This window comes from Cornus florida, unplaced genomic scaffold (assembly GCF_030987335.1).
Source record: "Cornus florida cultivar Cherokee Brave unplaced genomic scaffold, ASM3098733v1 CherokeeBrave_3.0.0_Hap2_Chr11, whole genome shotgun sequence".
Taxonomy (NCBI): Eukaryota; Viridiplantae; Streptophyta; class Magnoliopsida; order Cornales; family Cornaceae; genus Cornus; species Cornus florida.
The window spans coordinates 53,102,254-53,126,525 of record NW_026775581.1 but is presented as its reverse complement, the minus strand read 5'-3'; the positions used below and the strand labels follow the sequence as shown (position 1 = coordinate 53,126,525).

At 34.0% G+C, this 24,272-nt stretch overlaps 1 long non-coding RNA gene across 3 annotated transcripts; it reads left to right on the top strand.

Moving 5' to 3' along the window:
• The first annotated feature begins 1,534 nt into the window (after positions 1–1,534).
• LOC132283127 (uncharacterized) lies at positions 1,535–18,836 on the top strand. Of its 3 annotated transcripts, XR_009471953.1 has the most exons (7): positions 1,535–1,674; positions 2,804–2,885; positions 6,857–9,475; positions 9,595–9,651; positions 13,699–13,755; positions 14,648–18,171; positions 18,346–18,836. It is a non-coding gene; the product is annotated as an uncharacterized LOC132283127 (long non-coding RNA). The 3 variants fall into 3 exon arrangements; XR_009471952.1 differs by lacking the exons at positions 6,857–9,475; positions 9,595–9,651; positions 13,699–13,755; positions 14,648–18,171; positions 18,346–18,836 and adding exons at positions 1,777–1,898; positions 4,241–4,613; positions 4,748–5,536 and having other exon boundaries at positions 1,537–1,674; XR_009471951.1 differs by lacking the exons at positions 6,857–9,475; positions 9,595–9,651; positions 13,699–13,755; positions 14,648–18,171; positions 18,346–18,836 and adding exons at positions 4,241–4,613; positions 4,748–5,536.
• The last annotated feature ends 5,436 nt before the right edge of the window (positions 18,837–24,272 follow it).

Here is a 24,272-nt window from a genome sequence, read left to right as displayed (position 1 = left end):
TTAGAGTGTCCAAATTTGGGGGCCTCAAATTTTGGCCCAACCTATATAGTTATACTAGGCCACAAAATTTGGCCCAAAACAAAAGTTGATCCTACTGAAGAAAAAAAAAAAAAAAATGCTGTTGGGGGCCTCAAATTTTGGCCCAACCTATATAGTTATACTAGGCCACAAAATTTGGCCCAAAACAAAAGTTGATCCTACTGAAGAAAAAAAAAACAAAAAATGCTGCTGATACAGAAATAAAAAATGTTGGCCCATAATAGAAATACAAGGCTTGGGTTTATGGGCCCAATTTTGTTCAGTTTGGCTGTCTTTTAGCCACTGAATTTCTTTACCCATTTTTATGTTTTTCGAATCAAGAAAAAACCATAGAAAAACGAATTGTGTTCTAGGGCGTTTGTTGCTCCTCGAAGTCCAAGGATAAGATTTGCGTTTGGTGTGTTGTCTTCAATTGATCCACACACATATTTTCATCCTTTTTTTTCTTTTTTTTTTTTAACATACATATCTTCATAATTATATTAGTTGTAGAATTTGAAAATATCGTGTGAAAATTTTGCACTCTTATCGTTTGGGAAACTTGACCTCGCATTTGAAAGTTCGCCTATAACCTCTGAAAATTTGGAAAACACAAGATCGACCTGCGCTCTATTAACTAAGTCAAGCATTGCCTTAATTGAATCTTGACATTATGTGCATTTTCTCAAGCAACTGGAGTCAAAATCGAAGGGATCACTTTGTCTTAGAAACAACAAATTTTTGATAATTTGACAAAAAGAGGGGCTATAAGACTTTCAGTCCAAGCTTTAGACGAAAGAAAAAAATGGAATTTACTTCATAAATTCTACATGTAATACCGTTAAAATAATAATAATAATAATAAATTAATTTTAAATTAAAATTTAGAATTACTTTATGAATTTGAATCAACTCGTTTAGGTTTGAGTTAACTTGTACAAGAATAATTCTAAGTCGGACAATACAGAATCGTAAATATAAATTTGCTGGCGATTAAGAATTGTACTGCAGTTGTATTTTTTTTTTGCCATACATATCATTAAATTAATCTTTATAAAAGTTAAGCTAAGCAATTTAAATACGTTTCATGTATTAAAAGTTGCAATATAATGCAATTTATACTTTAAAAAGATAATTGATCTTACTTCAATCAAAAATGCAATTTGAATTGGACCAAGAACCCAAGAAAACCCTAAAAAAATTGCTCACTTAAATGTTTTAATTAGTTTATATAAAAATTGACCAACACAACGTATATAATTAGGCACTCTTTTAAATATTCGGTAGAACAAATTTTTATGTTATGTTTGGCGGCATCGATTATTTGAAATTAAAAAAAAAATTAGTACAAACTTTTTACACTTTCTGGAATCCTAAATTCAAAACACCAATCCTCCCAAACATAACAGTATCTAGCCCCCAAGCCCATATGTATTTACAGCCCATCAGTGTGTGAACCTCTATCCCCAGCCCATTTCTTATCCCCAAGCCCATTCCCCCTTTAAATCTCATCGAAACCCTAGCCGCAACAACTCACTACATTCATTATCTGTTCTCTCCTCACTCACTGCCCCAATCCGCAAAAACCACCACTTCCTTATACACCCGACGACATAGCAGCATCAAAACGACGGCTTCAAAATTCTACTCTCTCAGGTTAGCGTTCTTCCTCTCTCTTCTGATCTCACTTCTCTCTTCTCTTAATATAGTCATGATCGAAATTGAGAGTTTTTTTTTTTTTTTTTTTAAAATTGGGAGACTTGAGCTCTTTCGAGTTAACGATCTCCAACCGAATCGAGTTCGAGCATTCCATTCCTGTTGAACACGGCAAAGGGTTACCATTTACTCTCTTTTTCAAATTTCACTCTCTTTTTCAACTGGTAGGTCTGAACTTTTGAATCTTTGACTATTTGTTGTTTTGTGTGGTTTGTTTAATAATCACTTCATTATCTATTTTTTTATAGATTTTTTCCTTTTCTGTGGGAAATTTAGTACTTCTTCATTTTTTCCTCCTATTTTTTGGGCAGGCCTCTTAGTGTCATTCATTTTATACTCAGATTTGTTGTTGTTGTTGTTGTCGTTGTTTCATGCTTTTTACTTCCACAATTTATCATTGATGCACTTCCTGTAACTATTATATCCCTGTATAGGCTTATAATCTCATAAAGCCATAATTACAAAAAAAAATCTTATCTGTTTTTTGCTGGGTGATACTGTACTTGATAATGATTAAAAGTTTCCTTTGATTTCTAACTTTTAACTTTTATTGTGTTTGTGAAATATAATGGGATGATCAGTCCATATAAGGAAATGTATACATTTTGTATTGTGATTGGAACTTTAGTAGTGGCTATTGTGAATTGGCAGCAATAGAGTTATTTATGATTTTTGTGTGAATGCTTTTGTAAATTGGTGTATTGTGAATTGGCAGCAATAGAGTTATTGTGATCGGAATGTTAGTAGCAGTATTGTGAATTGGCAGCAATAGAATTATTTATGATTTTTGTGTGAATGCTTTTGTAAATTGGTGTCCTGTTGCTTCTAGGTGATCTTTAGCAGGTACTTTTGAATCTTTGACTATTTGTTGTTCAAGCACTCTTTCTGTTTTCATGTCAAAGTAGAGTAACCTTTTGACTACCTTTTTTTTGTGCAACATTTAAACAACAGCAATAGATAACTCCTTGACTAGTCACAGTGAGTGTTGAGCTGTATCCAAAATTTTGACTGGAAGTAAAGTAGGCAATATTAATCATAAGTCACAACTTCAGTGTTTTCTTATTTTTAGGGTTAGCATTGGGCCTTAACAACGACTAGCAAGTACAAGAAGGTAAAGGGTCAAGAAAGAAACATGCCTCCTCAGTCATCAGGTAACAAACTCCTATTCTCTCCTACTGATTTGTTGTTGTTTATGTTTCTATATTACACACACACACACACACATATATATATATATAACTTTTAAAATTTTCTCTCCTTTGTCCTAGTAATATAGGTAGCTTTTATGAAAGAAGAGAGTTGATTGGAACTGGGTGGAGTAGGGAAAAAAATAGTTATGTTTTTTTGATATATTATCATACTTGTTTGATTAGATGCTCTGTTTTGTACATTAAGGATGTGACAATAATTATTAATTGCTTTTTCTCATTCATTCTAAAAAAAAATTTATGTTCAATCCTGGCATTTTCTTTATTTCTTTATCCTCTTCTTCTATCTTCTCTACATCCACTCATATTAATTACATTAAATTTAGCCAAAATAAGTTTTTTTTTTTTTTTTTTTTTTTTTTTTTGTGGGGCCTTTGTGAATTTGTTCTGGATATGCTCCCCTCTTGAGCGCTCTTTAATGAAAGTAACTCATCAATATATATAAATATTTGAGTCAGTTTTTGGAAGTCTAACCAAATTAAAGACAAAATTTGGTTTTAAAATGTTTTTTTTGTTTCAAAGGTTTTATTTCTTCAAAATTGGAATAGTAAGCTCAATGCATTGTATTGGTACACCCAGCTCCAGTAATCATTATGCATGAGTCCTTACAGGGCATGCACTAGTACATCCAACTTATGCACTTGTGTATGGACTTTGGAATTGGAAAATCCAATTGAACATGGGTATCACTTAGACTTTGGGGATGTATTCTAATGATTTTTTTTTTTCCCGACTCTTTCCCTATCAAATTTAACTCCGAAAAGACTTATCAAAAAAAAAAAATTAACTCTAAAAAGCATCTATGAACACATGATTTTTTTTTTGGCCTTTGTGAAGTTGTTCTGGGATATGCTCCCCTCTTGAGCGCTCTTTAATGAAAGTAACTTATCAATATATGATGTTAAAACTCAAGTTGATATTATTTTAGCATGTTGCATCATACACAACTATTTAATGGCCTTATTAATGAAGTAGACCGGGAGCTGTTGAATGAAACTCGAAATGAAGAGGCTGGTCCAATTGAGAGAAGTGAAGATCATAGTTTGGGAGAATACTTAAGAGATTCAATAGCTTCCCATATGTGGCATGACTATGTAGCTAAAAGTGTGATATTTCATATGTTTATTTGTTTGAAATAACTTTGCGTCTTTTATATTAGAGTGCTTGTTTTGATTTGGAGATGTATAATGCTAATAACTTGTTATAAACTCCTACCTTGCATGCATTTTTTTATCTATCTTCAATTGAATCTTTATCTTTTTGTCCCTTTCTTTGTATTATACTTGGTTATTATGTAGACATAAGAATGAGTAAAGAATCCTAGTACATGTTCCTCGATGCTGAGGGCATCCCCGAAGAGCAAAGCATAAGTGGTGTGTCGAAGAGGATAGATTGGATTGGAATGCACAAATGGATGATATATTTTTGGATGAATTACATAATCAATATTTCAAGGGGCGTATGCTTGATGAGACATTCACAACAAAAGCTTATCGTGAAATTATTGAAGAATTGAAAGAAAGACTAGGCATGGATATCAACAAAGCTAGAGTGAAGACTCGTTTTAACGAGTGTTTTGACTTGTTCAAAATTGGTTTGAGTGGGTTTGCTTGGAGTCAAGAAACAAAAATGTGGAGTGCTGAACCTGAAGTTTGGGCTAATTTGATTGCGGTTGGTTTTCTAATTGTGATTATTATTATTATTATTTTACTCATAAGAGATACATTCTTTATTTTTTTTTTTTTTTTTTTTTTCATTTTGAAATAATGATAATTCTTTTTTTCTTTTTTATGTTTTGGCAACAGGCAAAACCAGCAACTGAGAAATGGAAGACTATTCCGATTTCTAATTATGATTAGTTGCTGGATTTATTTGCCAAGAATAAGGCAAGGGGGTTTAATGCCCTAATGGCTAAGGAGAGGAATGATAAATGGGTAGCAAATGATAGGGAGAGGAATAATCAATCAGCAGCAAGTGCTAGTGAGAGGAGCAATGAATATGTGCCAACTCGTAATGAGGATCGTATGGATAGCATTTGTGGTATTGATCACTTGGTGTCACGGAATGAAGCAAGTTTGGATAATACGGGTTTTTTTGGATACAGAGTTTGAAAACATGAATATAATGTCTTCTGAAACACCTTCAAGTGTACCTTCCCATTCCACTTCTTCAAAAGGTAAAAGAAAAAGGAATTCTTCGACTGTTGATCAAGATAATGAAATGATTGGAGTAAAGAGAGGTGTTCAAAATGAAATGTTTTCTGAAGATCATTTCCCTCTTTAAGAAGTTCATAAACAGGGAAATGAACTTCTTAGAGAGGGAAATGATCTTTAAAAACATTCAATAATCTTTATGAAAAGTGCAACTAAAAGGGAAAAGAAAGAAATCTTTAAGGAGTTGGCAACAATTGCAATAGAGGAGTATGTAATTGTTAAGGCTTTCATTTTTTTGACTTAAGTGGCTGTTTGGGATTGCTGTTAAAATCATGAAAGCACTTTTAGCAGTAAGTAAAGCTGTTGTTATAAAATTGTTGTCAGTAAAAAATATGTTATGCATTTGGTGATATATTTTATAAAGCGCTTTTTATATTTAAAGCATTTTTAAATTTGTTTGGTAACAATGTTGAATAAAGAACTTTTACAACCAAAATTACTAATAGTATTCCTATTCTCTGTATATTTTGTTTTGGTTCTATATAATATGAATTCTTGCTTATCAAAGGAAAAAAATAGAACATTAGCTCATATTTATGAAATTCAAACGGGTAAGATTCAAGGTTGAAGTTTAGTTTTACTAATTATAGCATTGTAGCTTTTTGTTAGATTAGTTTTAAATAAAGTTAACCTAAGAGTGAAATCAAAAAAAAATTCAAAAGTAATAATTACCCGATTTAAGAAACTGATCTAAAAGAACATTCTGATAGACAAGAAATGATATAAATATAGATTTTGTAGAAACTGATAAATGAAAGAAAAAAAATTGGATGATTATGGAACTGAACTCCTATTAAACTAAATTTCTAATATAACTTGAATTTCTAATACATAGGTTTCTTAGAAGGAAGGATATTAAATTTCTAATATATAGGTTCCTTAAAGGAAAGGGTACGGATGTTTGCATAATATTTGTATATTTTTTAACATGAGGGAGAAAATTGTACTTATAAAAAGTAAAAAGGGATTAAATTGTCTAAAATAATATAATTATCATAAAAATATCTACATCTACTTAAAACACAATTTTAAAAGCTACGATTTGCAACTTCAAGTGAATGCGCTTTTTTGATGAAACCTCTATTATCTAACTGCATTTATTTTTGTTACCAAACACATCTCACCGCAGTTTTTAAAAAATGAAAGTGCTTTTTAATGGTAGAGAAGCAATCCCAAACAGGCTGTTAAGCATGACTATCCTGATGGAATGACACAATTTCTTGGTTGCCCATTTAATCACCGCAAGCAACTCTTGGAGGAATTGATGTCCGATGATTCTGGATGTTGACTATTGTTTTAGTTATATTGTCTTTTGGGGATGTGAACCATTGATAACTTTAACTTGGCAATATTTTGGGACAATTGGTTGAACTTTCTACCATTTCTATGTTTTGTTATATTATGTTTCTCTTTGGCTATGAAGCTTTTGGAATATTAATTTTGAAACCATATGTTTGTTTTATTTTAATGAGACATTATAATGTGTTATCTTTTGTGGAATGATTGTTATCTCATGTATTTATTTATTAAATTTTTTTTTTTTTTTTGATGGTTGATTGGAAATTTCATATACATGAGCCTTCTGGATTTTTTGTGGGATTGCCTTCTGGATTTTTGGTTTGGAAATTTTCGCTGTTCTTTGAATTCTATTACTGTTGTTATTGTCATTGGAAATTTTAGCTTTTCCTTGGATTCTTGCAGATTGCATCATCTCATCATGGGAATGTAGGACAAAATTGGTTATGAAGGGTGACCATTTGTTTGGATTGAAAACATTATGTAGTTAGAGCTGTTGTTGTGTGCTATTCTTTTTAAATGTTCCTTTGTTGGGTTCTTATCTAATAGAAACAGATGCTGAATTAGACCTTCCCTCAGTGTCATCTTTTATATTTGACCTTCCTAGGAAAAGTGACTCATCTTGTTCAGGTAGAAGCTACATCTATGGTTTCAACAGTACTGTTTAGAGCTAAATCTTACTATGACTTCTCAAAAAAAAAAAGAAAAAGGATTAGAGCTGCGATTTATGCAATCATCCATCACTGCTGTGTTTAAGTTACCTGCTGCTACTATCCATGCTATTGAAAAAATAATCAAAAATTTCATTCGTGGCTGCTATATGAAATCCAAAAAACTCCATTTGCTGCAGTGGAATAGAGTAGCTTGTCCAAAGGCTGAGGGGGTTTTTGGTATTAGGAGGGTGGTTGAGCTGGACTGGGCTGCTAAGCCTCTATTAGAAATGTTATCCAAAACGGCAGATGGTGTAAACCAAGGTTTATGGCTGAAGAAATAATTTGACATTTGGAATTTAGTTGTTAATATTCCTATTAGACAAGGTTCAGATTTGATCAACTGCAAGCATGGGAATGCATCTTCCAAGTCCTTCTGGAAGTGTTATAGAAATGAAGCTCCTAGAAAGTATTGGGTTAAGTTAATTTGGAATGGTGGAAGACCAGCAGCTAGTGTGCACGGGCGGAGCCAGAAATTTAAGGCCCCCCTCTACTCCGCCCCTGCTGCCTCCCTCTAGCTTGGCTTTGCAGAATTAACTTTCCACCTTATCAACCTTGTAGCATAGAGGTATTTGTGTCATTCCTATGTCACAATTGTATGAGGGATGTTGATATTGGGGAACATCTGTTTTTCAACTGCATGTTTGATAAAGAGACTTGGAAATGGATTGTTGATCTATTTAACTGGAATTTGGACAATATGCAGAGTTTTGATCACCTTGTAAAATGGTTCAACAATCAGTCATACATTAATTCACAAAGTAGTAAGATTCTGAGATTAACCTTTTTTTTTTGTTTTTTCCTAATGGTAGATTCTGAGATTAACCTTTACATTCACCATTTGGCACCTAATGTGGTCTAGGAATCAAAAGAGTTCATGATGATATTCAATTTCTCCTTCTAAAGTTGCACGATAGGTCATTTGGAATATGGTTGACACTTTGGGGATGCATTTACAGGATCTGGTGGGAATTTTCACGTGCTGATTATAGGGATTTTGATGATTGTTATTGTATTTAGAGATGGGCTGGGTGGTTGTGTTTGTAAGAGTGGTTTGCTAGTTCTTTTGCTGGCTTTTCCTTTCTTTTATTGCTGTTAGCTAACTTTTGGAAATGGGATTTTTTTTTTTTTTATTCTTTTATGTTTCTAAAGAGGTATGCCTCTGTTATTTTTGAGTTTGGTTGTTTGTTAAAAAGAAGCTTAGGAGAAATATATATATACTAAAATTGCAAAAATTATGTAGTAAGTCAGGGCTGCCATGATATACAAATTTGAATGATAACTTCAATTCCCAACAATGAAGTGAAAAGAAACTTCCAGTCTGTATTTGATTTATATATCAACAACCAAAAAGCAGCCATGTCACCATGATAGGAACACCTGGAACAATTATTCATTCAGAAATATCTCCAATATGTGATCATTTGAGACAATCAAAAGCTAAGAGACCTTGTAGCTGAGTAAAAAAATAAGCCCAGAAGGATTTAAATTTACTAAGAAAGAAGGCTTAAAAAGGTATAATCAAATCAAAATCTAAGGAATATATCGATCAAAACAGTGGCTCAAGTCAACCCAACAAAGCTGTTAATCTACATAAATCAAAACTGTGGATGGGATCATCTACTTGGTTTCCTTCTATGTGCAAGGCATAGCCCTATTGAGTATTTATTAAACATATTATAACAATCAGAAAACGACATATGAAAAAAAAAAAAAAAAAAAAAAAAAAAAAAAAAATGGGTGACCATTTCTGGACTAGTGGATCGAATAGTCTAGAAAATCCAAGATATATATGCAAACCAGAAGTAGTTGTACATAAATGTCAAACTATTTCAAGATGCACTGCCAAGCAAGCAGAGAGAGTTTGCTTTAATTAATTCTTGGTGTATTTTAATTAAAAGTGTCCATAAGAAATAGAAGAAAAAGGAACAATGGTTTGGGGGAACTAAAGACATCATGAAAGGGTAAGATAATAATTTGGTCACTATTTTTTCTTTTCTTTTCTCTCTTTTATTTTATCAAAATAAGAACAACTATTTTTTTTTCTTTTTCTTTTTTCTCCTATCTATCCAAACATGAATAGAAATTATTACTATCATTTCTTTTCTTTTCTTTCATAACTAATACTATCATTTCTTTTCTTTTCTCTCATATGTATCCAAACACACCCTACATTTATTATCTGTTATCTCACTCGTTCCCTACCCCCATCCGCAAAAACCAACACTTCCCCATACACCCGACGACATAGCTACAACTAATCGGAAAATCGAACCCACGGATCGGGCGAGAAACATGCCTCCTTAGTCATCAGGTATCAAACTCCTGCTATCCCCTACTGATTTCTTGTTGTTTATGTTTCTATATTACACACACACATATATAAATATATATATAACTTTTAAAATTTTCTCTCTTGTCCTAATAATATAGGTTGCTTTTATGAAAGAAGCGAGTTGATTGGAATGGGTAGAGTAGAGAAAAAAATAGGTATGTTTTTTTTGAGATACTATCATACTCGTTTGATTAGATACTCTGTTTTGTACATTTACTATGTGACAATAATTATTAATTGCTTTTTCTCATTCATTCTAAAAAAATTTATGTTCACTCCTGGCATTTTCTTTATTTCTTTATACTCTTCTTCTATTTTCTCTACATCCACTCATATTAATTACATTAAATTTAGCCAAAATAAGTATTGTGTTTTTTTGGGGGCTGGTGAAGTTGTTCGGATATGCTGCCCTTTTGAGCGCTCTTTAATGAAATGAAAATAACTTATCAAAATATATATATATATATTTGTGTCAATTTTTGGAAGTCTAACCAAATTAACTCGATAAAATTTGGTTTTAAAATGTTTTTTTTTTCAAAGGTTTTATTTCTTCAAAATTGGAATAGTCAATGCATTGTATTGGTACACCCAGCTCCAGTAATCATTATGCATCAGTCCTTACAAGGCATGCAGTAGTACATATTTTGGTAGTAAGCACCATGGACCAGTACATCCAACTCATGCACACATCCATGGACTTCGAATTGGAAAATCCAACTGAACTTGGATATGAGTTAGACTTTGGGGATGTATTCTAATGATTTTTTTTCCCGACCCTTTTCCTATGATGGCCCAAGTTTTTAAAATTCGGTGCATCAACGAGTGACCCGAAACTGACACGATAACGAATTCCAAATGTGAAAGCGAATAAAAAAACGAAGTCTCTAGAGATGTATATCATCCTTAAGACGCCAACGTGGCTCCCCATGAAGTAACGGAACTCAAAAGATAACTACATGGAAGTTAGGGTTAAAAACGGATTAAGTGGAACCCTAGGGGTAAAATAGTCTTTTCACGTTTAAATAGTCTTTTGTGCACGTCATTGGGTCGACAACGAAAAATTAATGAAGTTGAACTCATTAATGAAGTGCACGCCATTTGCTGGCCATTAAGAATTGTACACTTCTTGTACTTTTTTGCCATACATATCATTAAATTAATCTTTGTAAAAGTTAATCTAAGCAACTTAAATACGTTTCAGAGTATGATGTATTAAAAGTTGCAATAGCAGGTGATCATTTTTTTGTTTTTTCCCCCTAGATAATGCAATTCATACTTAAGAGGCGATCAAATAAAATAATTTATATCACTTCAATCAAAAATGCAATTTGAATTGGACTAAGAACCCAAGAAAACTAAAAAGATTTGTCATTTTTTTGTCCAAAATTGATCATCAATTCAACATTCTCCAATCCTGTAGCCACAAAATATTAATAATAATAAGGGTAAAGTGCATTAAACCCCCCCTTAACTATACCCCAATGAGCAAAAAACCCCCCTGAATTTCAAAATGAACAAAAAACCTCCTTGAACTATTCAGTCTGTTGCACTTTACCCAATCCGGCAACCAGCCGATAATTTTCCTTGCACGTGAGAGGACAAATTTATGTAAATGACCATACTGCCCTTGTCAATTTAAAATACTATACTGCCCATGAAACACCATTGGACCCAAACAAGCCCTAACAAATTCACTCATTGTCTTTTTCCTCCAGCACATATGATATATATATATATACATATATATACACAACACATATGATGCTCATCCTTTGGCATTAGAACTGAAACGATCCAAGGTATAGTTTGAAGCTTTTGTACCCATATGTTAGCTTAGTATACAGTGAGTAAAAATAAAATCAAAATCAAAATCAAAATCAAAAAATCAAAACCCATTTGGCATATACAGATAAAGAAATCAAAACCCATAGACATATTCTATCTGTACACCCCACTCCAGTTCAAGAGTATTTAACAGACTCAATCCATTCTCCAACCTCCAACGAAGCAGGCACTCTTCTGCAACTTGACTCATTCTGATTTAGATATCCATCACAAAAATCAACTAGAAAGTGTTCTCACTTCGATTGGGACCGTCACACAGTTCTTTATCTAAATCGATATCAAAATAAAAAATAAAATCAAAAATCAAAACCCACTTGCTAGCCGCTCCTCTCCACCGACACATTTCTTCCTCACGGCGGAGCCCTCGCCGGTCCGTCACTGCCGCTGCACCACCCACCGTCCATCACAACCGACATCATCCAAAGCTGAAACCGCCGACGCCGTCTTCATCCTCTCCACCGTCCGAAGCCTCCTTGCTCGCCGTGAGTTCGGCCGCCGTTCAATCCCGCCAAGCTTGCCCACGGCCGAGTCAACTGAGCCCTCCACCGGCTCAGCCGCCGCCGTCTCTGCCATTCAGTCCACCCACCTCACCGTCACAGAGCCCTTCTCCACCTCGCCGTCACAGCCAACCCTTCTCCATCAAGCCACCATAGCCAAGCTCGTCATCGCCTTGCCCGCCGTTCTGTCAATCACCGGCTTTGAGGTCACCTTTTCAATTTGGGGGTTCATCGAGTTAGAGAAAGAAGGGAGTGAGAAGAGAGACCCAGTTGAAGATAACAAAAAGAAAAGGAAAAATAATAATAAAGTCAGCAGCCAATAGTCTGCTGACACGTGTCCTCCAGGCATTTTATTTTCATCAATGTGATGCGGCACCGTTTTTTGAAGGGGTAAATTAGACTTTTCCAAATTCCGGTAGCTAGAAGTGACCTGAAAAACATTCTCTGTGCTAAGACTACAACAAGACCATAGTTGAAGGGGGTTATTTGTAGTTGAGGGTGGTTAGTTACACTTGGGGTATAGTTGAGAGGAGTTTATTGCACTTTACCCTGATAATAATAAAATTGCTCACTTAAATGTTATAATTTGTTTATATAAAAATTGATCAACACAATGTATATAATTAGGCACTCCTCTAAATATGAGGTTGAACAAATTTTCGGGAAAAATAGAGAGGTTAAACTAAGCTTGAAAAATATAAATATTTTTTGTCCATATATAATGGTAGGATTCCCGAAAAATTATTCATTACAGCCGTAGCAATGCTGACGTGGTGTAACGAATGGTTACAAACACTCCATCAAAGTAAATTGAACATATAATAGAACTAAAAAGCTGATATATGTGCTTTGGTGGAGTGTTTGTAGCCGTTCGTTGCACCATATCATCGTTTCAACGATTGCAATGAATAATTTCTTTTATATGCACTTAGGGTGAAAAATTCAGAATATTTATGCGCTTAGGATCCCCTTTTAAATATTAGATATTTTTATTAGCCGTTTCTTGTTTAATATATTTCTTATTTAAGGTTAGGAAGCATCTTGAGCCTATTGAGGGTCATTTCAAGTTGACCTGAGTATCAAGTTAAACCCAATCCAATGTAAGGAAAATCATAAGCCTTAATACGTGTTCATTTGTTTAGTAAATAAAGAATCAAGTTGAAACAAGATTGTTAGACTCATTTATTCATGAATAGTTTCATTTAAAAGATCGTTTACCAAGACTCGAACTTTTACCTTTCTAGTTGAGAATGAAGAGATTATACTATTGGAGTAGATGTCCACTAATATTTCATTTTAACCCATCAACAAAGTCCAAGCCTAATGCAGCCCACCCCAAATTTAATTTATGATATGTTTGGCTGTACGAATTATTTAAGATTGCGAAAATTTTAGTACAAATTTTTTACACTTTCTTCAATCCGAAATACAAGCACGTATCCTCCCTGACATAACAGTATATAACCCCAAGCCCATATGTATTTACAGCCCATCAGTGTGCAAACCTCAATCCCAAGTCCATTTCGTATCCCCAAGCCCATTCTCCCTTTAAATATCATCGAAACCCTAGCCACAACAACTACATTCATTATCTGTTCTCTCACTCACTCACTATCCCCATCCGTAAAAACCACCTCTTCCCCATACAACCGACGACATAGCAGCGGCAACACTAATCGGAAATTCGAACCCACCGGTTGGGCGCGAAACATGCCTCCTCAGTCAACAGGTATCAAACTCCTACTCTCCTCTACTGATTTCTTGTTGTTTATGTTTCTATATTACATACACATATATAAATATATATATATATATATATATAACTTTTAAAATTTTCTCTCCTTTGTCATGACAATATAGGTTGCTTTTCTGAAAGAAGTGAGTTGATGGGAATGGGTGGAGTAGGGGAAAAAATAGGTATGTTTTTTTTGAGATATTATCATACTTGTTTGATTAGATGCTCTATTTTGTACATTAAGTATGTGACAATAATTATTAATTGCTTTTTCTCATTCATTCTAAAGAAATTTATGTTCACTCCTGGCATTTTCTTTATTTCTTTATCCTATTATTCTATCTTCTCTACATCCACTGTGGCAAATTACATTAGCCAAATATATATATATATATATATATATGAGTCAGTTTTTGGAAGTCTAACCAAATTAACTCGAGACAAAATTTTAATTTTTTTCTTTTTTCAAAGGTTTTATTTCTTCAAAATTGGTATAGTAAGCTCAATGCATTGTATTGTACACCCAGCCATGGGTGGATCTATTCATGGGCTAATATTGCCCAAGTCCAAAATAAATAAAATAAAATAAATTAGTACTACTATTTCCTATCAGCCATTCAGGCCAGCCCAATCCATAATAAAACAAAAAGGCCAGCACAGCAAACCAAAGTTACAAACAAAATTTATGGGCCCTCAAAATTTATAGGCCCGTGGATGATGGGCCACCAAAAAAAAAAAAAAATTAGGGCAAGTCAGTTAACCTTGCCAATTGCCTCCAATCTCCATTCTCGTTATCAACCCTCAAGATTGATCTCCCGAATCAAAAGTTCAGAGTGAACTGTAAGTTTTCTGGCTGTTCTTTGTGCTATCTTTTTGATGGGCTGTTCTTTGTGCTATCTTTTTGAAGGGTTTTGTTTTAAATTTTTTTCCCTGAATGTTTTGTTTTAATTTCTTGCGTGTTTATAATTTATTGCATTTTGCTTTGATACGTTATAGTGATTTTGTACTTCACTGGCAGTGTGTGTTGGGTTGAAATTTGGAAAATCTGATTTTGTGATTTTGTAATCTTTGTAGGAGACGCCTTTAGAACGTTCTGTTCACCCGAACTGGACTTACCAAGTTAAATGCCAATTAGTGAGCCGACAGATGGCTTAAGGATCAAAAACGGTTGGGGAACTGTTCAACCTTTTCAACCCAGAACCTCATCCATCTCCCGATCCCTCACCATCCTCTCCGCCGGCTTCTATGAGTTTCTTCCGAAACTCACAGAGAACAATAGTAGATGCAGCGGCATTTCGAACAATCGTTGTGTTTTTGAATCCTATCCAGGCCGCTTTCCAACTCATCATGAGGGAATCCCTTGATTGTCGTTGCCCTTCCAAAGTCCACAGCTAGACTTCCCGAATCTCGATAAGCTCGATAAGGAAGTTGGTGGAGACAGATTTACACTATGGACTCTAAAATGGTTTGCTTAGACTAACGCTTTCATTTCCTAACTTCTGTAAGTTTTTCTTAACTGATTTTCACTACTTTTTTAATTATTTTTTATGTTATATCTGTCTGAATTGCAAGTTTTCATAAAGAAAGGCTGTGTTATGTAAATTTTATAGGGTTGTAAGTAATCTGACCATGTAGTACGGTGGGTTTTAATATTTGGGGTTTGTTGTTTTCATAATTTTGGTGATTTGTGTTGTGACATGCGGGTTTGGGGTTCGCATAATTTTCTAAGTTTACATATTTTCGGTTCATAATTGGAGGGTTTGGGTTTTATTTTTTTAAATTTTATTATTTCATGAAGATTGGAGTTTTTCAGCAAATTTCTTTGTTCAAATTATATATATACATACAGAATATACAGATTGACAGAGAGGGAGAGACAGACCACATTAAGAGTAAATGACTTAGATTTTGAGCATGGTACGTGCTTACATACATGGAATGATTGTTATGCAGATAATTAATCTGTCAAGCTTGAGTTACAACCATCCGGTGGGAGGGCCTAAATTTTTTTTTTTTACTTTTTCATAATATGCCAACGATAGACTGAAACAAATAAAAAAATTACACTGGAATTCTTGGCCTAAGATTATTCCATCTCCCGTGAACAAACTAAAATAGTATATCATCATCCCCCCACATCCCATTCAAATGAACAAATTATATATTATTATTCAAACATTTTTTATTTTTATTTTTATACTAGCAAGTAATTCACATGCTTACTTTTGTTAAGCAAGAATTTGAATTTCTTACCTTTTATTTAGGAAGGTAGAAAAGATCCAACTTATCTGTATGAATAATGTTAAAAAGACCAGTAGTTCGGGAGGAATGAACCGGAAATGATAAAACATTACTTTTACTTAAACAATAGAAAAATGCGTTTGAACTGTAACAAAATGGTAAACTTTTTGTTATTAAAAAAACAATTCAAAAAATTCTTCTAAGAACTAACTGAAGATGCAAGCAATACCCCAAATTCCACGTCCAACCGAAATGTTCTCCAAGTTTACTCCCTATCCCGATTACCTTAGACCCTTGGTCAATTGTTTTTAAAGTTGGTTAGAGATGCAGGTTATATTCATTATATTATTGTTCGGCATCATTTAGTCAAAAAGGTTTGAGCTTTTGGATGAGTTGGTGGTTAATATAGTATCACATTAAACAGTTTGTCATTTATGATATCCTTAATTTCATCTACAGTAGTATATCTTCTTTGGAGGGAGAAAAAATTCATTCTTTATTTTGATTTAGGGGCCTTCATCTTTGCAACTTCTTTTCCATCGTTGATTGCCCGTTGTTCAATCTTTTTGATGGGTTTTGTTTTAAATTTTGTTTCTTGAATGTTTTGTTTTAATTTCTTGTGTGTTTATAATTTATTGCATTTTGCATTGATACATTAGTGATTTTGTACTTCACTGGCAGTTTGTTGGGTTGGAACTTGGAATTTTAATCTTTCATTGGATTATTTTGCTGACAAGTAACTATAATCGATAAGAGAGCAGAGATGTTCATTGTTAATTTTCGTCGTAGAGATGTTTATATTTGCGTTTTTTGGGGATAAATTTGAATTGGTTCCATTTATAGTAAATGAAGTGATAGGTTGTCTTGGTTCATGTTTTATGTTACTTCGATTAAAATTTAGAAATTTTATTTCTATTGCTTGCCACTGCTACTTTAGAATTGGGGAAATGAACGTAAATCACTTATTCAAGTGGCGATTTGAATTGAAGAGCTATCTAAATCAACAAGGACTAGATGAGTTGTGCTGCACAAAGAATTATTTGGTCAAACAACATTGTCAATTAGAGACTTAGTTTTACCGAATTTCTTGGTAATTTGAATTTGTTAGTTATTAACATGTATACCTTTAAGACCGGCCTATACTATATTCTGAATTCTAGGTTACTTTGTACTACATTGAATTCTTTCTTGTGCTCATATTTTATTTATTTAACTTGCTGGAAAGTTTACAGGGGATTGGGAATTTATATATATATATACCTAGAGCATGGATGACACATTGACACTATTTTTTTTTTTTTTTCTCATAGGTGATAGACAATTAGGCATGCCCTTTATTTTCTTGTCTTTAGCCCCCCTGACTTTGCAATCCTAGCTCCTCCCCTGCACCCAACTCCAGTAATCATTATGCATAAGTCCTTACAGGGCATGCACTAGTACATATTTTGTAGTAAGCACCATCGACCAGTACATCCAACTTATGCACTCGTGCATGGACTTCGAACTGGGAAAAAAAAAAAAATCATTAGAATAAATCCCCAAATAATAATAATTGTATTTATTGTTATTTTTGCTTAAGGAAATTTTAGGTATTTCATCATTCAAATAGAAAATATGTCCTTATTTGGTCAATTTGAATGTAGTAGGCATATCAGTGATATTTTGGTATATTTTTAATTATCCAAAACACTACTGGATGTCTCTCCTTTTTTCTATTTTAAACACCAATGGAATGTCTCAAGTTCCCTAATTCAATATTTTCTATATTTTTCTTATTTAGTGTTATTGCTTACAAAAAAAAATGAAGATGGATGCTGGATCATTTTACATACCCAAGCACCTGACTCCTCCAGGGCAGGATAATCATTTCATTTGTTCTGAGCAAAAAACAGTAGGAGTTGCATATGGCGTTGGTGGTTGGAGCAAGAAGGGTGTGGATGCGAGCTATTATGCGCGAGGATTAATGGCTAATACTGTGATAGCAATTTATGATCAAACCGAAGGACCTATTGATCCAAAGAGTGTCTTGAATGAAGCTTTCTTAAAAACTTAGCTCAAAGGATCCTTCACAGCTTGCATTATAACCCTCATCGGCAATATATGTCATCCGTCCATTTGCTCCTTCCTTGTTATAAATGTGCTTTTTTTTATTCTCTTAAGGCAAAAGGATATATTTTTAACTAATTTGCAATCTTTGTTTTTAATTATTGTAAAACTTGCATGCTGCTAACATTGGAGATAGTGGATTTTTGCTGCTAAAAGGTGGTGAAGTTGTATACCAATCACCAGTGCAGCAGCCTAGATTTAACTGCCCATATCAGCTTGGAAAGAGCAATGATTCCCCCAGCTCAGTGCAGGTTAGTGCTATTATTAATCTATTGTTATTTATGCTTAACATTAATACTGGGTCAAATTGGGATTGCCCCCTGAAGAAGACAGTCATTAGAATACTAGTTGCATATATAACATATATAGTTCTTTTAATTTTTAACATTTTGATTTTGTACTAATTATAAATATTTGGTCCATAGGAGCTCACTTTTTCATGGTGTGGAAGAAGAGTACACCCCACAACAATTAGCTTGGTCTCTAGCATAGTTTGCTCACAGTTGTTCTTTCGACAGATTAAGTTCTAGTCCATTCGAAATAGCTGTTGAAGAGGCAAGAATGGAACACATGGGAGGTAAAGTTGACAACATCACTGTCATTGTTGCTTATATCAGACCAATGGACTGGTTCTTTCTTCAGCAACAAAACAAAAAGAAAAAGAAAAAAAAAAAAAGAAAAAAAAGAAAGAAAAAAAAAAAGGAAGAAGAAGAATGCTAATGCTATGGATAACACGACATTATAGGAGTTTTTGCAGAGAAGTTCCAAGTGAATTTGTGCATATGATTAAGTTGATTCGTGTAATTGTTCCAAATTGTTGGTGATTTACAATTGCAAAATGTATCAAATTACCAATTTTTTTTAATTGGATGTGAAATTTGTTTTATGTGATGGTATGATGATATATTCTTGCCCATTTTTCAGAATTTGAGATATGTTGATGGTCTTGGTTTGCTTCGTTGTATATCTGATCTTTTTGGGTTATTTGTTTATTTATTTATTTATTTTACCATGTGGAGATTTAGTAGGAATTGCCATTCCAAGTTGAGTGGCTCTACATGTGTTGTGTTAAGCTAGGAATACAAATAACAGTGGCTGTAACTATTTTGATTCTAACTTTATACAAATAACAGGAGCTGTAACTATTTTGATTCTAACTTTATGAGAATTCTTCAACAAATTAGTGCAATTAGTTATGACAGTATGTTCAGGAGATTGGTAATCCAATCATTAGCAATATTCAAGCCAAACATGACAAGTAATATATTGTACAAATGATAATCATAGTGACTGGTCAAGTAAGTTGAATAAGGATGGTCTAAACCTATATGTTAAAAATACAGTAAATGGCACCCTCTTCTTTTTTTTTTTTTAATATATATATATATATATATATATATATTTTGCCTTGATTTTATATATGAAGCTTGTTGGCTGCATTGGGTTTATATCTCTATCTTCCGCCTATAATCCAGTGGGCAGAGAAGTATGGGAGTGAGAGCTCTAATTGTGCTGCTTATCATGGGTGCATTGCAAAGCTCTCATGTAAAACCCTAAAGACGCTAAATGATTCTTCTATCCTAGTCCACTTTGAGGTTCTGTGCAAACTAGCTGCCATTGCGGTATGTGATACAAATAGTTCCTATTAACAATAAACTGATAAATTATAATGTGACATATACTTGCACAACCATGATGTATTTAGATTTCCAAAGTTCAAACTCTTTCTATTGCACAAAAAATGACTATATTTGTCTGGCAACATTGTGACATGATTATTTTCTTCATATTCTATCCTCACGGGTTGAGTTAATTATGCAATGGAAATGAAATTTGATGAGTCTCCGTAATTTAGGGTTAGAAGTCTTATCTATAATGTCGTGAAAGTAATCATCAGGCAAGAGACTAGACTGATACAAGTGCTCAATTGCAATTAACTTTATGGTGCTGACGGACTCAGTCAGACTCAGTAACGTCTATCTCTTAGGATACAACGACTTTTGTTTATTCGATAATAACACTGCAAATCGAAAAAATGGGCGAACCGGCTCGGTGTAATACTCTCTTCTACATACCGGACTCACTCACACACTATAACTATATGTATGCAGAGAAGAAAATGAGAGAGAGAGAGAGAGAGAAAATTCAGAAATCTGTAAAGAAGATTCTGAACGGTGTACTTTGCGAGAAAATTCAGAAATCTGGAAAGAAGATTCTGAACGGTGTACTTTGCAAATGAACCTGTGGGGTTATTTATAGGCAACTAGGTGCCTTTCCAATTCCGCTCCTACTCGGTGACGGATTATATGGTATACTATCCCGCTCCTACTCCGGTAGACAAAATACCTACTCCACCCTATGTCCTCCATTTAATTGCAGGGCGTGTCGGGACAGGTTTAGTTATGTTACTTTTATTATGTAATAAAATAATAAAATTTAGCACAATGTGTTCAAATTGATCTAATTTTAAAATTACTAAGTATTGAATATTAATATATTAACAGAGATTTTCAACAAAGTAATAAGGGTCTTAAAAATACTAAATATATATAAAAAATTTAAAGGTACATATATAATCGAGGCAGGTTCATAACTAAATCTGCCCCTATCCCAAACTCGCCTTAGAGTTTTCAATTATTTTATCATACTCGTTTCAAACTAATTTAAGGGGCTACCAAATCTAGCCAATTAAAAATAAAATTGGCGAAAACTTCTTAGTCTAGAGAAATTGCCATCCCTCGATTTTTCTATTAAAAAATACTAGCACACGATCAATTCAAGAGAACAATGCCTGCAAGTGTAGGTCGTAAAGGCATAATTGGAAATCTCCTAATAATAGGAACAGGGGCCATAAACATTTTTGTTAAACGTGTCACAAACTTTGAGAAAAAAAAAAAGGACAAATTTGTCTAATTATAATTTAATTTGTGATTAAATGCTCCAACACCCCCTTAGATTTGCCTTTATTACTCACAATTAAACTAAAAAAAAAGACCCTAATCCTTATCTTAGATTTGGTTAACTTTGCCCTGACATACTCTTTCGTTAGTTGATAGTTAGAAAACTCAAACGTCAACTAATTAAAAAAATATAATGTCAAAACTACCCTTCCACAATTTAAGTCATTTCAATTTGGACACAAATATCAGCCTAAATTAAGATATATCATTCTAATTTACACATAAGTCATGAATCAAAGAAGTGCATGTACCATATGTGTAAGAATATAGAATTCCTCCATGATTGAATCAAAGAAGTGCATGTACCATATGTGGTAGAATATGGAATACACCCATTAGTGGGCATCTCATGGAAAATCTAAAAAACAACATTTAGTGTTCTCAATCTCGTTTGGTTCCTGTTTTCTTCTTTAAATCAATTCAATGAAATTATTATAAAATTGATTAATATGATGAATATATATTTTTTTAAATCAATGCAATAAAATTATTATGAAATTGATTTTGAATCATGATACACAAGTTAGCTAATTAAACTAATAATATAAATCGACTACAATATGATTATTTAATATACTTTATATAATGTTCATAATATGATGTCATCTTTTTTCTCTATTTATTTCTACCTTTTTTTTTCTGTCTTTCTTCATTTTATGAATTGAATTGATTAGAAGTACTAAAACATTAGTCAACATGAAGCATATAATTAGTTTTACCAATCATATATCTCAATTAAACATCCAACAATATATTAATATAATTTCACAATATGTTTAATCCAGTTACTCTCATACTCGACGATTTCCAGTAAGTATCTAAAGCTGGTGATTAACGCCACCTTTCTAATATTGCTTTGTCATCCCCAAGTCAGCAAGTTAAATAAAAAATTTACTAATTTACACTTTATTTTACTATATATATGAATACTGTTGAGGCTGAAATTCGCGCAGTCCGATACAATACCGTTTTCCTGCAAGTAAGAGAGGAGAAGATCGATGAACCTTGATGGCACCGGTATGGTGCCTGCCAAAAGCTCTCCGACGATCAAATTAGTCACGGAGGTCTAAAAAGAAGGCAGGGATCAATAATAGTTTTTTACCTCGTCCCTTCTTCAATGGCTTGATGCCCTATTTATGGCTGTGGATTGGAATCAAAATCGTTCTGCTGATGTCGATGGTTGACCTTATCTTCCGCTTGTGCGAAATTATAGGAGATTTATTATCAGATTTGTCGGGATATGATTTAATCCTTTTAACCTTCTCCAGTTATAGTAGGATTATTCTTACTTGTTGAACAACGTCAGATTTGATTTCATTATCCTTGATAATGAAATCTAACCAATCTTATCGATGGTAGGGTAGGTTTATATTTTTCCTTATCAGTTGCCCCCCATTTCCAAGCTTGCACGTGTAGCTTTGGGAATGTAATAAATAATAATAATACTTTTTCTTTTTCTTTTTTTTGCTTTTTTTTTTTTCCAACCCCGGTGAACAGTACCCGCGGGTACTATTCACGTAAATAGTAACTCAAGGAATTTTTTTTTTTTGCACCCGAGGGAACAGTACCCTCGGGAGGGTACTGTTCCTGAATAGTTTTTTTTTTTTTTTTTTTTTTTTTTTTTTTTTTTGCACCCAAGGGAACAGTACCCTTGGGTACTGTGAATAGTAATAATATTTTTATTTTTTATTATTTTTTTTTTTTTGCACCCGAGGGAACAGTACTCTTCCTTTTATAAGGGAATAAATTATACGAGTTTCACTCCTTAATAAGGGAATTGAACTTGACGAGTTTTACTCAACTTGTCCCTTTAGTAAAGGAATTGAACCTTACGAGTTTTACTCAGCTCACCTCTTTAATAAATGATTTTTATTTACTATCCCTTATTGTAAGGGGATATTAATTATGGGATTCATCCAACCTAGGTCCTTGTAGTACAGGACATTCATTTATTATCCCTTATATTACAGGGATATGGATTACGGGATTCATTCAACCCGGGTCCTAATAATACAAGATACTTATCCCCTATAGTCCAGGGATATGGATGACGGGATTCATTCAGCCCGGGTCCTTGTAATACAGGACACTCATTTACTATTCCCTTTAGTACGGGGATACAGATTACGGGATTCATTCAGCCCGGGTCCTTGTAATACAGGACACTCATTCACTATCCCTTATAGTACGGGGATACTGCACGTATAAACTAAAAGGAATTTTATTAAAGACCATCATTATTAAAAACAAAATAACACGTGATGGAGCTACCCTCCATTTAAAATGATTAATTAAGATGCCCCCAGTCTTTATCGTGAATGACTTGATAAGGTTAATTCCAGCCGCGAGACAATTTCTAGTCGGTATACTCATCTGAGTCATTCTCATGGTATGTGCTGTCACTCTAGCTGAAGAACGATTTCTTATATTTGGTACTATTTTCATCCCTAGCGAGAGGGGCTGGCCTCTTCTTGTCCTCTCCTTCCTTCCGTGCACTCATGGTGTTTTCAGCGTTGATGTGTTTTTGCGCTCTGACCAGCAACTCTATCATGCTGGTGGGAGGTTCTTTTGATAAGGAGAACAAGAATCTGGAGGTTTGGAGTCCTCCTATGAAAGCGGTCAAAGCTACCTTGTCGTCCGCCTCTTCTACCTGCAACATCTCTGCGTTGAATCGGGTGATGTATTCCCGAATCGACTCTTCCTTTTGTTGCTCTACGGTAAACAGGTAGGTAGCCGGCCTCCTATGCCTCTGACCTGCAATGAAGTGGCTCACAAACTACTTACTCAATTCTTCGAAGGTGTTGATGGTTCCTGGCTTCAACTTGTTGAACCAAAGTCTCGCTGATCCCTTAAGTGTAGTGGGAAAAGCTCGGCACATGATTTCATCTGGCACAGCGTGTAAATGCATAAGAGCTTGAAAAGTTTCCAGGTGATCGAGGGGATCTTTGGTCCTATCGAAGCTTTCGAACGAGGGCATCCTGAACTTGCTAGGTAGTGGACATTTCATAACGGCGGGGTTGAAAGGCAAGTTGGTCCTTTGTACCAGGTCATCTACGGCGGCAGGATCTTTCCCTTTCATAGCCTGCATTACATCTTCCATTTTCCCCTTGAGATCCTTGATCTGCAAGTCGAGATGGGTAACTTTCTTTGTCTTTTCCTTAAGACAGAAGGCTATGCTTTCAGGAGGTCGGGAACTCCGTAGGAGAGATGGGTGAACCACCTCTCTATGTCGGGTTCCCACCTGGCTTTGTTCCACTTCAGTCTCATTTTGGGGGGAATGATTATCCCTCTCTTCAAGATTTTCATTAGCTCCATTTGGACTTGAGAGATCTTGTCCTAGAAAGTTTTGTTGAACCGGTGGAATAAGGTGTTGCAAGAGCGTTGCATTTTGC